The sequence below is a fragment of the Lactuca sativa genome, chromosome 3 (genome assembly GCF_002870075.4).
Source record: "Lactuca sativa cultivar Salinas chromosome 3, Lsat_Salinas_v11, whole genome shotgun sequence".
Taxonomy (NCBI): domain Eukaryota; kingdom Viridiplantae; phylum Streptophyta; class Magnoliopsida; order Asterales; family Asteraceae; genus Lactuca; species Lactuca sativa.
Window position 1 is genome coordinate 312,214,486 of NC_056625.2, and position 13,803 is coordinate 312,228,288.

Sequence of the window (13,803 nt, forward strand, 5' to 3'; positions counted from 1 at the left end):
GATCTCGAAGGGTCCGATGTAACGTGGGTTTAGCTTTCCTCTTTTTCCGAATCTAATGACACCCTTCCATGGGGCAACTTTAAGTAGGACTCGGTCTCCTACTTTGAATTCTAATGGTTTGCGTCTGTTGTCAGCATAGCTCTTCTACCGACTACGTGCGGCTTTTAGCCTTTCTTTTATCTGAACAATCTTTTCTGCTGTCTCCTGAATGATTTCAGGTCCAGTGAATAGTGTATCCCCAATATGTTTTCCTGCTAGTTAGGTATCTACAACTTCTGCCCAACATAATGGTGAACGACATTTGCGCCCATACAAGGCCTCAAATGGAGCGGCCTTTATACTAGTGTGATAGCAGTTGTTGTAAGAGAACTCAACTAATGGTAAGTGAGTATCCCATGCATTACCAAAGTCTATCACACAAGCGCAGAGCATATCTTCCAGAGTTTGTATTGTCCTTTTGCTCTGGCCATCCGTTTGAGGATGATATGTTGTACTCATGTCGAGTTTTGTGCCTAGGGACCTTTGCAGTGATTGCTAAAATCTGGAAGTGAATCTATTGTCTCGGTCCAAGATGATAGATATTGGCACACCGTGTAGTCTGACTATCTCCTTGAGATAAGTTCTGGTGAGTTTTTCCATCTTATCAGTTTCCTTGATGGCTAAGAAATGAGCGGACTTGGTCAAACGGTCAACTACTACCCATATGGTATCGTAACCGCTTGATGTCTTGGGTAACTTTGTTACAAACTCCATTCTTATTTGTTCCCACTTCCATTCTGGAATTGATGGTTGTTTTAGCAGGCCAGACGGCTTCTGGTACTCTGCCTTGACCTTGGAGCAGGTCAAACACTTACCGACATAGGTGGTAATGTCTGCCTTCATATTGGGCCACCAATAATGCTTCTTGAGATCGAGATACATCTTATATGATCCTTGATGGATTGAGTATCTTGATTTGTGGGCTTCGTCTAGAACCAAACTCCTGACTTCTCCAAACCTTGGAGCCTAGATTCGGTTCATGAAGTATCACGTTCCGTCTTCCCTGAGGTCGAACTGTTTGTCTATACCCCGTAGGTTTTCTTCCGCGACATTCTCAGGTTTAAGTGCTTCTAGCTGAGCATCACGAATTTGAATTGTGAGGTTCGAGTGGATGGTTAGGGTTAGAGCCTTTACACGAAGAGGTTTTGCTCGTTCCTTCCTGCTTAAAGCATCTGCCACAACGTTTGCTTTACCGGGATGATAACGAATTTCACATTCATAATCATTTAGCAATTCGACCCGTCTTCGTTGTCTCATATTGAGCTCTTTTTGATCAAAAATGTGTTGAAGGCTCTTGTGGTCTGTGACTACAATGAACTTTGTCCCGTATAGATAGTGTCTCCAAATCTTCAAGGCAAATACTACGGCTCCCAACTCTAAGTCATGGGTAGTGTAGTTCATCTCGTCTGGCTTCAGTTGTCGGGATGTATATGCAATAACTTTATTCCTCTACATCAGTACACACCATAACCCTTGATGTGAGGCATCACATTATACTACAAAGTCTTATGTTCCCTCGGGAAGAGACAAAATCAGTGCACTGCATAATAATTGCTTTAATTTTCGGAAAGCAGACTCTTGACTGTCTCCCTAGTTGAACTTTTTATCTTTCTGGGTTAGTGCGATGAGAGGCTTGGCTATTTTGGAGAAGTTCTCGATAAATCTCCGATAATAACCTGCAAGCTCTAAGAACTGGCGTACTTCGGTTGGTGTTGTTGGTGCTTTCCAATTCTTGACAGCTTCAATCTTCGCGGGATCGACATGAATCCCGTTACTGTTTACCACATGACCGAGGAAATGAACTTCGTTAATCCAGAACTCACATTTAGAAAACTTTGCATAAAGTTTTTCTTTTCTTAACAGTTCTAGAATTAAACGCAAGTGCTGGCCATGTTCTACCTTGGTTCGTGAGTATATTAATATGTCATCGATGAAGACAATCACGAATTTGTCCAAGTAGGGTTTACACACCCGATTCATAAGGTCCATGAATACGGTAGGTGTGTTGGTCACTCCAAATGGCATCACTAGAAACTCATAGTGACCGTATCTGGTTCGGAATGCCGTCTTTGAAATATCTGCTTCTTGAACTCTAAGTTGATGATAGCCGGATCGTAGGTCGATCTGCGAGTAGTAGCAGGATCCTTGTAATTGGTCGAACAGGTCATTGATCCTTGGGAGTGGATACCGGTTCTTGATAGTGAGCTTGTTCAACTCTCTATAGTCGATGCACGTCCTGAATGATCCATCCTTCTTTTTGACAAATAATACCGGGGCTCCCCAAGGGGAGAAGCTTGGTCAGATAAAGCCTTTGTCGAGAAGTTCCTAAAGTTGACTAGATAGTTCTTGCATTTCCGATGGAGCCAGGCGATAAAGAGATTGTGCCACTGGTGTTGCACCCGGGATGAGGTCGATTTGAAACTCAACCTGTCTGACAGGAGGTACTCTAGGTAGGTCTTCTGGAAATACATACGGGTAGTCGCACACTTGTGGTATGTCTTTGATTTCCTTACCCTTGTCTTGCATATCCACCACGTGGGCTAAGAAAGCATAACATCTCTTTTGCAAATACTTCCTTACCTTCATGCAAGTAATGACTCTTAGGTTTTTCCCTGACTTATCTTCGTAAATTACAAGGGTTTCATTGTTTGGTAAATGTAATCGTACAACTTTTTCGTAACATAAAATCTCCGCTCGATGGGCTGATAACCAATCCATTCCGATGATTACATCGAAACTTCCAATGGTTATGGGCAATAAGTCGACGGGGAACACGTGATTATTCAGGGTGAGAAGGCAATTGGTGAGTATCTCTAAGGTGCTTTCTATTTGACCATTGGCTACTTCTACCGTGTAAGCATTATTGAGTTTGCATGATTCATGATTTATAATTTTTCTAAACTGGTGGGAAATAAAGCTCTTATCGGCACTAGTGTCAAATAATACGGAAGCATAAATATTATTGATAGAAAACATACCAGTAACCACAGTTGGTTCCTGGCATGCGTCTCCCGCACCTATCATAAATGACCTTCCTTGACCACCCTGTCTCTTCAGCTTAGGACAATCTTTCCTGAAATGTCCCGGCTGGTTGCACTCGAAGCAGGTTCGACTTTCTTTTGCGGTAGTATTTGAGGCTATGTTGTTTGGGTTCTTTTTGCAAAATCTGACAGTATGACCCCTTAAGTTGTAGTTGCTACAGATCATGTAGTCTCCAACATGATGATAGTTAGGGCAACGAGGTAGAGCTCCAACTTTGCTGGAGTGGGAGTGGTTGTGACTGCAACATACACTGTTATAGGATTTGGGTTTGGCTTACGGTGCTTGAAGTTCCCTTTCGGCTTCCCCTGGAACTTTCTCTTAGAATTCCCAGTTTGGTTCTTTTCTTTTGCGGGGGCCATGGTGCCTTGTCGGATACATTGTTCAGTCAATTCATAAGCCAGTTGCTTGGCGCTGTCAAAGTGGAGGGTCTAGATGCAGTAACCAGACCTTGAACTGGCGATGCTAATCCCCAAATGTATCTCTCTGTCTTTTTGTCTTCTGAAGGCACCATTCCAGGACAAAGGATTGCAAGATCTTCGAATCAGGAGGTATACGCAGCTACCTCTGATCCTTGCATGGTTAGATTCCAGAGTTCTTGTTCTAGTGCTTGAATCTCCTGCTGTGGGCAATACACTTTAGTCATCATTAGTTTCAGCTATTCCCATCCCATGGCATAGGCTTCCGTAATTCCCACGGTCTTGGCATGGTTGTTCCACCAAGTTAAGGCAACATCCATCAGTGTGCAGGTAGCGTACTTAACGCTGCAGTCATCTGGGTAAGAGCTGATGTGGAAGACAACTTCAATATTTTCTATCCATCGGGATAGATCAACAGCTCCTTCAGTTCCGTAGAAGGATCGAGGTTTACAAGCCATGAATTCTTTGTATGAGCAGTGTTTGGGATTTCTTTGGTCAACTACAGGAGTACCACTTCCGCTATTTCCAGTATTCCCGTTCCGAGCAGCCTCATAAGTCGCCAAGGCCGTAGCAATCCCTTGTGCAAGCATATTTTGCATCATAGTGGGATCCATCTAGAAATTTTTGTGGTTATTTGTAGCACTTAGGGCTTCTTCAGGGTCTGGAGTTCCTTCTGTTGTTTGAATTATCTCTGGAGCACTTCTCCGGTTAGTTCGGGGAGTCGGTGGCGGACGAACTTGTGGTTCTTTTCGTCGAGGCATTGTCCTAAACGTTTAGAAAAGACACACCTAAGTTGTTTATGTAAGGATTTTATTGCATTTATTCCTATAATCCCATAGATTTCCAAGTCATAGAGTATGACTCAATCCTGAAATCCTATCAATTTTCAAATGACAGGGGAAAGGTGATTGGTTCAGAAATCCTCTAGATTTCCAAATGATAAGGAGAAGGTGATTGGTTCAGAAATCCTCTAGGTTTCCAAATGATATAAAGGGATCTTAATTGCTAATGATTTTGAAATGTATTAGTGTTTTAAAATGTATATATGGATTCTAAGGTACTAGGTTGCGACAATGAATCTGGAGAACATTCTTCAATCTCTAAAACTCTCAACCGTTGTAGTCTGTCAAACTCCTTGCTCAAGGTTGGTTGTGCACCGGCCCGACCATAAATAACATAGGCGTGCGTTCCAGGTTTATTTGTGGTATGGCATATGTACGGCACTAACCTTTAATTGAGGCGTTTGACCTAAAAGGTTGAGTAGGTAGTTTTAGTTGAAGGGATGTTTATAATTTTTTATTAAGTGTTCTCATCGCGGGTCAGAGTATATACATAAACTCTTATATATTAAGGTTGGTGGGGTTTGTAGTATTATAAATCTTTGTTTTGTACTTCCCAACTACCGTACTGTTACCATAAGTAGTCGAGAAATAGTTTTATTATTAATAATACTTTTATTAGAAGCTAGTTGCCATAGTTGTATTCCTCTTTCGAGGATACGAGTTCTCTATAGCCAATTTAGCTCTGATACCAATCTGTCACACCCCCGGACAAGGCAGCGGAACATGCTAGGCTGTGCGACTAAGCTCATGGATCACAGATAAATTGAATATACAGCACAAGTACAACAATAAACAAAACAACATTTCATTGCATATTTATGTTTTCATACAAAGTTCTTACAGATAGTAATAAAATAATAATACGAGTTTGCCTTAATAGTTAGGCATAACAGTTCAAAAGTAGAAAATTAAAGTACTTGCGAGCCATGTTTTCCATCGTCTGAGTAAATTTCACTGATTTCCTGAAAATACATGTATTTTGAAAGTCAACACGAGGTTGGTGAGAGTCACAGGTTTTCTGCTAGCCGCAATAATAATACTTTCAAAAGTCCAAAAGTATTTTTCTTGTATAACAATAGTTGAAACAATGATTGTCATGAGTCTTTAAAAGGCAAAAAGTATTTTTATAAATAAATTCGTGCTTTTAAAGAAAACGTGTTTGTAATAACTTCATGAAAATTCAAATATATCCATTGTATAAGTAACCACTATACTTAAAAATAGTTCTAACAGCAACCAAACCTATGGTTGTAATGAAAAAGTGAGAGCGATTCGTGTTAATGTTTTTAGTGAGTTCTATAATCGAGCTATGGACGAAAAGTTCCCCTCCCTACGACGCTTCATTGGACGTCGTAGTAACGATCGTAGACACATATCACCTGCTTCGAATTATCAGTCGATGGTTGTAGCTAGCAACCGCAGGTGGGGTTGTCAACCCCATATAGATCTATATATATGTATCTCGCTCCGAAGATTAACGATTATAGTAGTGTGGGGCAGGCTAAGTGATTAAACTCAGCTAATGAATAGTAGTGTCTCACTCAAAAACCATTAGCGAAAAGTTTGTGAATAACTCTCAGCCTTAACTTAATTATAGATAAGTACCTGGCATAATGAATTTCGTAGTATAGTATTTGTAAAGTCGAGTATGGTTGACGTATTTATAAAAGTATAAATTACTCGCTTTTGTAGAGATATGTATTTTAACATAACGATCTTGTATAAGTGTAAAAAGTCTTATGCATGATAGTATTCAGATATGGAAATCATTATAACTTTAAAATTATAGCATGCATTCCATATAAGACTTATGTATTTGCATAATAAATACTATTTAGCACATGTATTCTCCCCCGAAAATAAATAAAATATTGAAAAGGGGCCGTAACTCTCACCTTAATGTGTGATTGATGATTTGTTTTGAGTATTTGACGCGAGAAGCCGAGAAGTGTCGCTTTGATAACGAACCGTCAGGATTTGTTTAGTTTCCTATGAAATTTAAACATAAATTAATATGTGGAGGGTTGTTTGGTAATTAACCAAAGCGTAGGGTTCATTTACTAATTTAAATAAATCAAATGGGATTAAGTTTGTCAATACTTTTCAAATGAGAGACTAAAATGATTTATTTAAATTTTAAGTTTAAGTTTTGGATTTATTTTGCAAATACATCCCAAGAGGGGGTGTAATTTAAATAAATAAAATGAAAGTTTGCTGATTTGGACTTGGTTTGTAAGGTATTTTCAAGTGAGGGGTAAGTTGTGGACTTTTTAATTGATAGTTTAATAATGACTTAGGACCAGATTTATAACTATTTCACATATGAGGGTTAAAATAATTAACTCAAATCAAGGGGATGGCTAAAGTCGTACAAGTCCAAAATTTGGGGGACTAATTATATTTAATTTGTATGTATGTTTGCAATTAAAAGGGTTCATTAACAGGAGGTGATGCCTCCTGTTCTTTACTATATACCATCGAGAAAGAAAAATATACATATCTAACGAATGGTTTGTGGTTAATCTGGGATCGACGAATGCAATACTTAATCAAAATAAAAACGATGGGCGAGTTTAAATTAAAATGAAGTTTGTGAAGGGAGTAGTCACTCCCTCCCTGTCGACGCATGCATGATATCAAAAATTTCAATCTTCAATTTTGGCTGTTACGATCGAAAGGACAGACAAAACAAGAAAATATAAGTGATGGGTATTGTGGACTTACGAAGCAGCAACAGCAGGAGGTCGTCGAGGGTGGTGGCATTCGGTGGCTTCTAGCAGCAGTGGGTTTGGATGGCCTGTTGTCTCCTTCTTTTTCTTCCCGTTTTTGGTCTGGGTTTGTCGAGAATGTGGCTGAGGGATTTCCAAACGTCAGTAGGGTAGCACTGGAAGGTGCTTAGGCATGTTTTTTCCAGTGAAATAAGGTGATGGCAGGGGGTGGTTTGAAGGTGGCAGTGGGGGGTTCTTCCAGCTTTTCTGGATAGAAATGGTGAGTGGAGAGGAAGAGAGTGATAGAGAGAAGAAGAAGTTGATGATTTTGTGAGGATTCATGAGAAGTAGTGGCCTCTATTTATACTATAAGTCCATAGACACATGTTTATCCATGCCATACTTCCAACCCATTTTTGTACCTTGCAAACAAAGGAGGAGAGTGTAGGAAGGAAAGGCACGTGGGCTTATACCAGCTGTAATAGGATTAGATTTTTGGAGTCCATCACCCCATTTGGGTCCCACGGGGGTTATATCTTCATTTCTTGTCCAAAATATGCAAAAACTGGATGCCTCGGGATTCATGCATCGAAGATTTTTTTTTTTTTTGAAGGCACCGTTAGATAGAGTATAATTCAAGGATTCCAGAACCTCAAACGGATTAATTTTTGGAGTTACGGATCTCCGGAAAATTGCGTTTGAAGTTTCGCGTCTCAACGGCTCGCGGTGTCCGTTTTCGCGAATTTTGTAAATATTTTCGTAAAAATTATTTCTAGTGTAAAATTAGATAATAGATTATAACCTGAATCCTAAAACGCTCTCAGAAATTCCGTCGGCAAAGCATAAGTACCTCAACAGATCGTTTTGGTTTACGTGATTAAAAAATAACAGTGTTTTATTGTCCGTTTTTTTTTTTAAAACGGTTGTATCTTTTGCATACGAACTCCATTTTGGACGTTCTTTATATTTTCGGAAATAAGGGAGCATGTACTATCATATTTTAATGTTTGTTTTTCTAAAAAATGATTAATGCTAAATTGCAGTTTTCAGACGCATTAGTCAGCGTTGCAGTTGAGCGGTTTGATTTGGTTACCAGTTTACACGTTTGGGCATAAAAATATCATCAGATATTTACATAATAATTGAACTTAACTCATTTATATTTCATTAGATGCAGTTAAAGCTGAATGAGTTAATTACAAATAGATTTGCCGTAATTTAGTCGTTTGAAGTCTATGCCCTAAATTCTGGGATGTCACACCTCCCCCTTCTCATATCTCATCCTATTGCTAAGTGTGTTTGTGATTTGTTAGATGTATTATACTTGTGATGCTTTCTCTCAAGCTTCAAGATCTACAAGGTTTAAGATTGTTACATAACAATCAAATGTATGTATCATAACTCTTTATAATGTGAATTTCGATTATATTTCATAGATCTAGGGTTTGCATGTTGTTGTTCGTATTGTACGTTCAATTAGAGAGACATAGATCTTATTAGGGTTGCATGCACACATATGATTGTATGTTATTATTAAAACCCATTAGTTGCATGCACACATAGGATTGTATGTGATGTCCTTCACCACGACATGGTGCCTTCATTTTTGCCTTCACCACGACGTAGTAATGTTTCCCACGACGTGGTGGATTGTCAAACCCTAAAATTCGGAATTTTAAGATATCTCATGATTTGATTAGGATAATTACCTTTTATAATATTGTTTAATTGTATAAATCTGAATATTTTGAAATGTAAGTTGATATCCTTATCTTGAATTAATGATTGGTTTATATTTTAATTTAAATTAAATGAATATTAATTTTGAAACTTTAAAATATAACCCTTGTATTTTGAAAAGTCTAAAATACGTCCTTATGGATCTTATTATTAATTTAATTATGTGATTGATTAAAGGATAATTAATAAATCCATAAATGGTTTAAATTTAATTAAATTAAAAGTTTGATTTATTAAAAGATTAAACGCTTACTATTTTAAAATGTTTTCAAATACACCTTGTACTATGTATATGATTAAAAGTTTAATATATATTATATGTATAATAATAGTCAGTCACACCGCTAGTATGCCTCATTCACGAAGCTAGTCTATAAGAGGGTATAAGAAAACTGCCTATAAAATGGTAGTTGAGTGGGTGTCCACTCTCATCCACCACTTCCTTGATTAGTGGAGGGTCGTTAGCCGAACGGGTTTGATAGGACACTTAATTCTCATTAATAAGTATAATGAAATTAAAAAAGTAACTAAACTATTTTCTAAAATCCCAATCTTAGTTACTTTAGGAAAATATGAATTTGATGCTAATCCATGAAATTGCACATTGCACTTCATATAAGTCGTTAGTGGAGCGTGTGTGGTTAACCGACACACTAATATGGACTAATAAAGAGTGGAACTGGGTGTCTCATAAATTATCGTTGATTAATGTAGCGTGTGTGGCTAACCGACACATTGAGTAGATGATAAGTGACATCAAGAGTACCAAGCTAATTTGCATGGTTATTCCCATCTCGTTTGTGATCATCGGCATCCCAACCACAAAGTGAGAGCATAATCGAGATTAAAAATGTCATTGAATAGTTCAATGAATCTCAATGATCTAGGAGTTTTATGAGATTGAAATTGGTAACTGCTTTACCCACCTAAAATAGGATCAAATTTAATTATGACATCCCTCTTCAAAGTTCGAATCGAAAATATGGATCCTAGCCTTAATTTAATTTTTTTGGTTAATAATTAAGGATTAAAATCAACTAACTTAAATTCTCTTTTTCTCCTATTATAGATGTCAAGTTCTAATAACAATGGTCTTCTTCATCTTTCTGGAAATGTCTTTCCTTCTCTATCAGAAGATGATCTTCCACATGTTGATCAAGGTGAAAGAATGATCCCTTCTTCATGCAATGGTGGAACTGGAAATCATGCTACTCCAACTCTTCCTCCACCTCCTCCAGTGACTCTCCCTAAGTCATGTTTTCTTCAAGCTGAAAAATACGAAGTTACTCAAGCCCTGTTGGCATGTAAACATCAAGATGGAAAGTCTATTGTGACAACTGTCAAATTCAGGTCATTCTCGGACTTATACATCTTTTCATAAACCATATATACATCATGCCATGGCCTAGTAGTAGAAATTAGGTCATGGTCTTGTAGAAACTAGGATCCAACTAAAATCCAGGACTAATATACTTAACTCTTATGATTCTAGTAAGTTGTCTAGCTACTATAGGAAATACCAATACCCAAATTAGAACAAAATCCAAACATTTTTTTAAACTTGAAAAAGGATATGAAACCCTATAAACAAATTAAAAACTTCTAAATTCACTTCATTATGATGTTAAATATCAAATGAGGTTCCAAAAGCCCTAAAAATCCCTAAAATGCAAATTTATAAACTTTAAAACCTAAAAAGTCTATAAGATTTGTTATGAGCCTCATTATATCAAATTTAAATAATTAAGTTATGGGATATAACCAAAGACATAAAAATTTAATTATCAAACATTAATCATATTTTATGAGTTAAAAACAAAGATTTTTAATAAATCAAGATTAAATAAAGAAGCCTTTTTATAAAAATTAGGATTTTATAAAAATTAAAGGGAGAAGTTATTTAATTTGAATTAGGAGAGAAAGGGGATCTCTCATTCTCCCAAAATCTAGCCACCCTCTCTCCAATGCACCCTCTTCCCTAAAATTTTCAATCATTAAATCCTTTTTTCACTCCATCTCCCTCTCTTCACTCTCTTTCACACTCCACCACTTACAACACTCATACTCTCTCTTTCCCTCTCTAAACTCACAAAATTCTTCAGCCAAGAACACCTTCCAATCTTCAAATCTTCATCTTCTAGGGTTGTTCTTCAAGGTAATCACGAAAACCAAGCATCATCCCTTCATTCCCACTCATAATTTCACCATTTTATGCATTTATTTCTACTTATACTCCATTCTTTGAAAAGATTTCAAACCACATACCATATCCACGATTTTGATGATAATGGTAGTAGGTTTTCACATAAAAACAACATGCATGTTGCATTTGGTGGAATCCCATGATCCAAACCTATGTCAAAATCAAGATAAATGACTTTTATACAAGTTTTGGTAGAGAAATCATAATATTAACCAATGTTTTCTTTCAAAAGCGATTTTTTAAACTTTTTGTAACGCCCCATTCTAAAAGTATTTATTTATGGATTCCTGAGATCAAGAATAAGGGCGTTTCGGTCTTTTATGGGCAATGGATTTCATTCCGTTGGGTCAAAAATACGGTTTATACTTTACTTTTCTAGAAAAATGTATTTTTGTGTCTTGGAACGTAAACAACTTGGTGTTTACGGCCGTATATGTGTTTACGGCTGTGTTTACGGCCGTAAACAGGTTTACGGCCGTAAAACCATTTACGGTCCATGTTCTTCGGCCCATATTCCCTTGTATATATATAGGTGTTAGGGTGAGGAGTAGAGATTGATGAAACACAAGGAGTGTATGGCCAAGAGAGAAACTAGAGATAAGTTTTGTGTGTGTGAATCTTTTGTATCCGGATCTTCATTCTAATCAATTCATAGGTAGATTCATCATATTCTTCTTCTTAGTCTCTTCTATTTGATCTGACATCATCCGTTTGATTGGGATTCCACACCATCAAACGGATTTGATTGATACACATGCAAATTAGGGACTTACACATTCGAGAAGGTTTCAGACCGGGGTGTGTTGCTAGAAGCGTAGGGCTTCTCGCCACCTTTGTGTGGATATAAAGTTCACCAGGAACGGACTTAGAATAAAGGAGTTATGACACTTTGAAGATATTGACATTTATGGCCCATAATGGAAAAGGTTGTCGAGAAGGCCATGCATGCAATTTGGGACGCGCGTGGGTACGCTCAGCGTAGGCTGGGTTACGCCCAACGTAACAGAGTAAATGGTCTCGGGAGCAAGGACGCGTACGCCCATCGTACGCTCAAAGTCATAAAACCCTAATTTTAGGGCCATACACTATATAAAGAACATAAGGGATCAACCCTAGCCTCCTTATCTGCTCCCTTTTCCTTAGAAAAACCCTAGTAGCCGTTCCATCTCCATTGTTGGGTGTGTTTGGTCTTGTGGACCTTAGTTTGGAAAAGAAAAGCTTAGAAGAAGAAAGAAGAGGTTGGCAAAGAAGGAACCTTGGTGTAGTATGACACGACACGATAAAAATACACTACATGAAACGAAATCGGGACGAAATCAAAATTAGAATTTGTTTTCGTGTCGTGTTCGCGTCAAGTATAAAAAAACACGATGTCGTGTCGTGTCGTGTTCGTGTTTACAAATCCACACGAAATTGACACGATTGAGCATGTGTTTGTCGTGTTTTTCGTGTTTGTCGTTTTTATCGTGTTATATATGATTAAATGTGAATTAAATAAAATAATAGTTATGTAATATTATCTTTGTCGTGTCGTTTCGTGTTGTCGTTTTTTAATTGGTTTGTTTTCGTGTTAGTGAAAAAAACACGACATCGTGTCGTGTTTGTGTTACAAAAAACGTTGTCATGTCGTGTCGTGTCAGAAAAAAAACACGACACGATGGCCCGATTTGACAGGCCTAAGCTGAAGCTTGTAGATTTGAGATAACATCACCTTTTGCAACTATTTGGAGGTATAAAGTTCACAACTTTCCTTGTAGAAGCATAGATCTAGTTGTTGGGAGCTTTGGGATCTTTTTAGGTCCAAAGATTGGACCTTTATGGTGTAACTTTGTCCCAAAGCTTGGGATTGCCACTCTTGGAGCTAAAAATGTCCCATGAGCAGTAAAGTCTTGATTTTTATGGTCTTATTAAGCCCATGCATGAGATCTAGTTCCCTTTATGGATGTAGAAGATCACTTTGGAAGTTTGAGTTGGTTTGAGCCATATAAAGTCATCAAGTCAGTGACTTTATGGTTTATGGCGTGAAATAAGACGTGGATCTAAGTTGGTAGCTTCTGGATCGAGGTATTCAGCTCTTAATAGGAAAAGGACTTACCAGGGGAATTACGTCGAGCGTACGTGCAGGTACGCCCAACGTACTCGCCATTTTTCCTGTACGCTTAACGTACATGGAGGTACGCCTCGCGTACTCTGTCTGCATGGATCATGAGTTTTTGGGCCGTGGTTTGAGGCATGTTTGGGTATTTGGGCCTTAATGGGCCATCAGAAATCATATTATATGGGCCAAGGAATATATTTTGGGCTTAGGGTGAGGCCTATTAAGGGATTGGGCCCAATGTAGCAAATCGGGCCATTCGTGGGTCACTAGTGGGCTTGAGAAGCTTACCTAGTGTTGGGCCTTTCATTTTATGGTGTTGGGCCTTAGTCATGGACCAGATTGGGTAAAGGGTAAAATGGTCAATTTACCCTTAGAAGGATATCGTTTTGGGCTAATTGTTATTGTGGCATTGATAGTTCGGGGAGCTAGAGGAGCAGCAGTGCGAGGATTGTCAGATAGCAGCCAGAAGGGTACCAACAGTGTTTCAGTAGTTCAAGGTGAGTTATCCTCACTATACAAAGGGTCTACGACACCAAGACCGGCCCTTTGAATTGTTATTTGAGTAATTGCTGTTGTGATATGTTAGTTTGGTATTTCTACTAGAATGGATGATTATATGCTAGTATGGTTGGTTAGATCGGCATCCTGGTGGACTGGATGTGGCTATGCTTAGTGACTTGTAGTTAGTCGGACTGTCTGTATACTTGTAGGAGAT

The 13,803-nt window shown here is 38.1% G+C and overlaps 1 long non-coding RNA gene across 1 annotated transcript; it reads right to left on the bottom strand.

Annotated features, from left to right (window-relative positions):
• Positions 1-5,175: 5,175 nt before the first annotated feature.
• LOC111920221 (uncharacterized) lies at positions 5,176-7,438 on the bottom strand. Its single transcript, XR_002859780.3, has 3 exons — positions 7,064-7,438; positions 6,235-6,328; positions 5,176-5,301 (listed from the first exon to the last, which is right to left on the bottom strand). It is a non-coding gene; the product is annotated as an uncharacterized LOC111920221 (long non-coding RNA).
• Between the last annotated feature and the right edge of the window lie 6,365 nt (positions 7,439-13,803).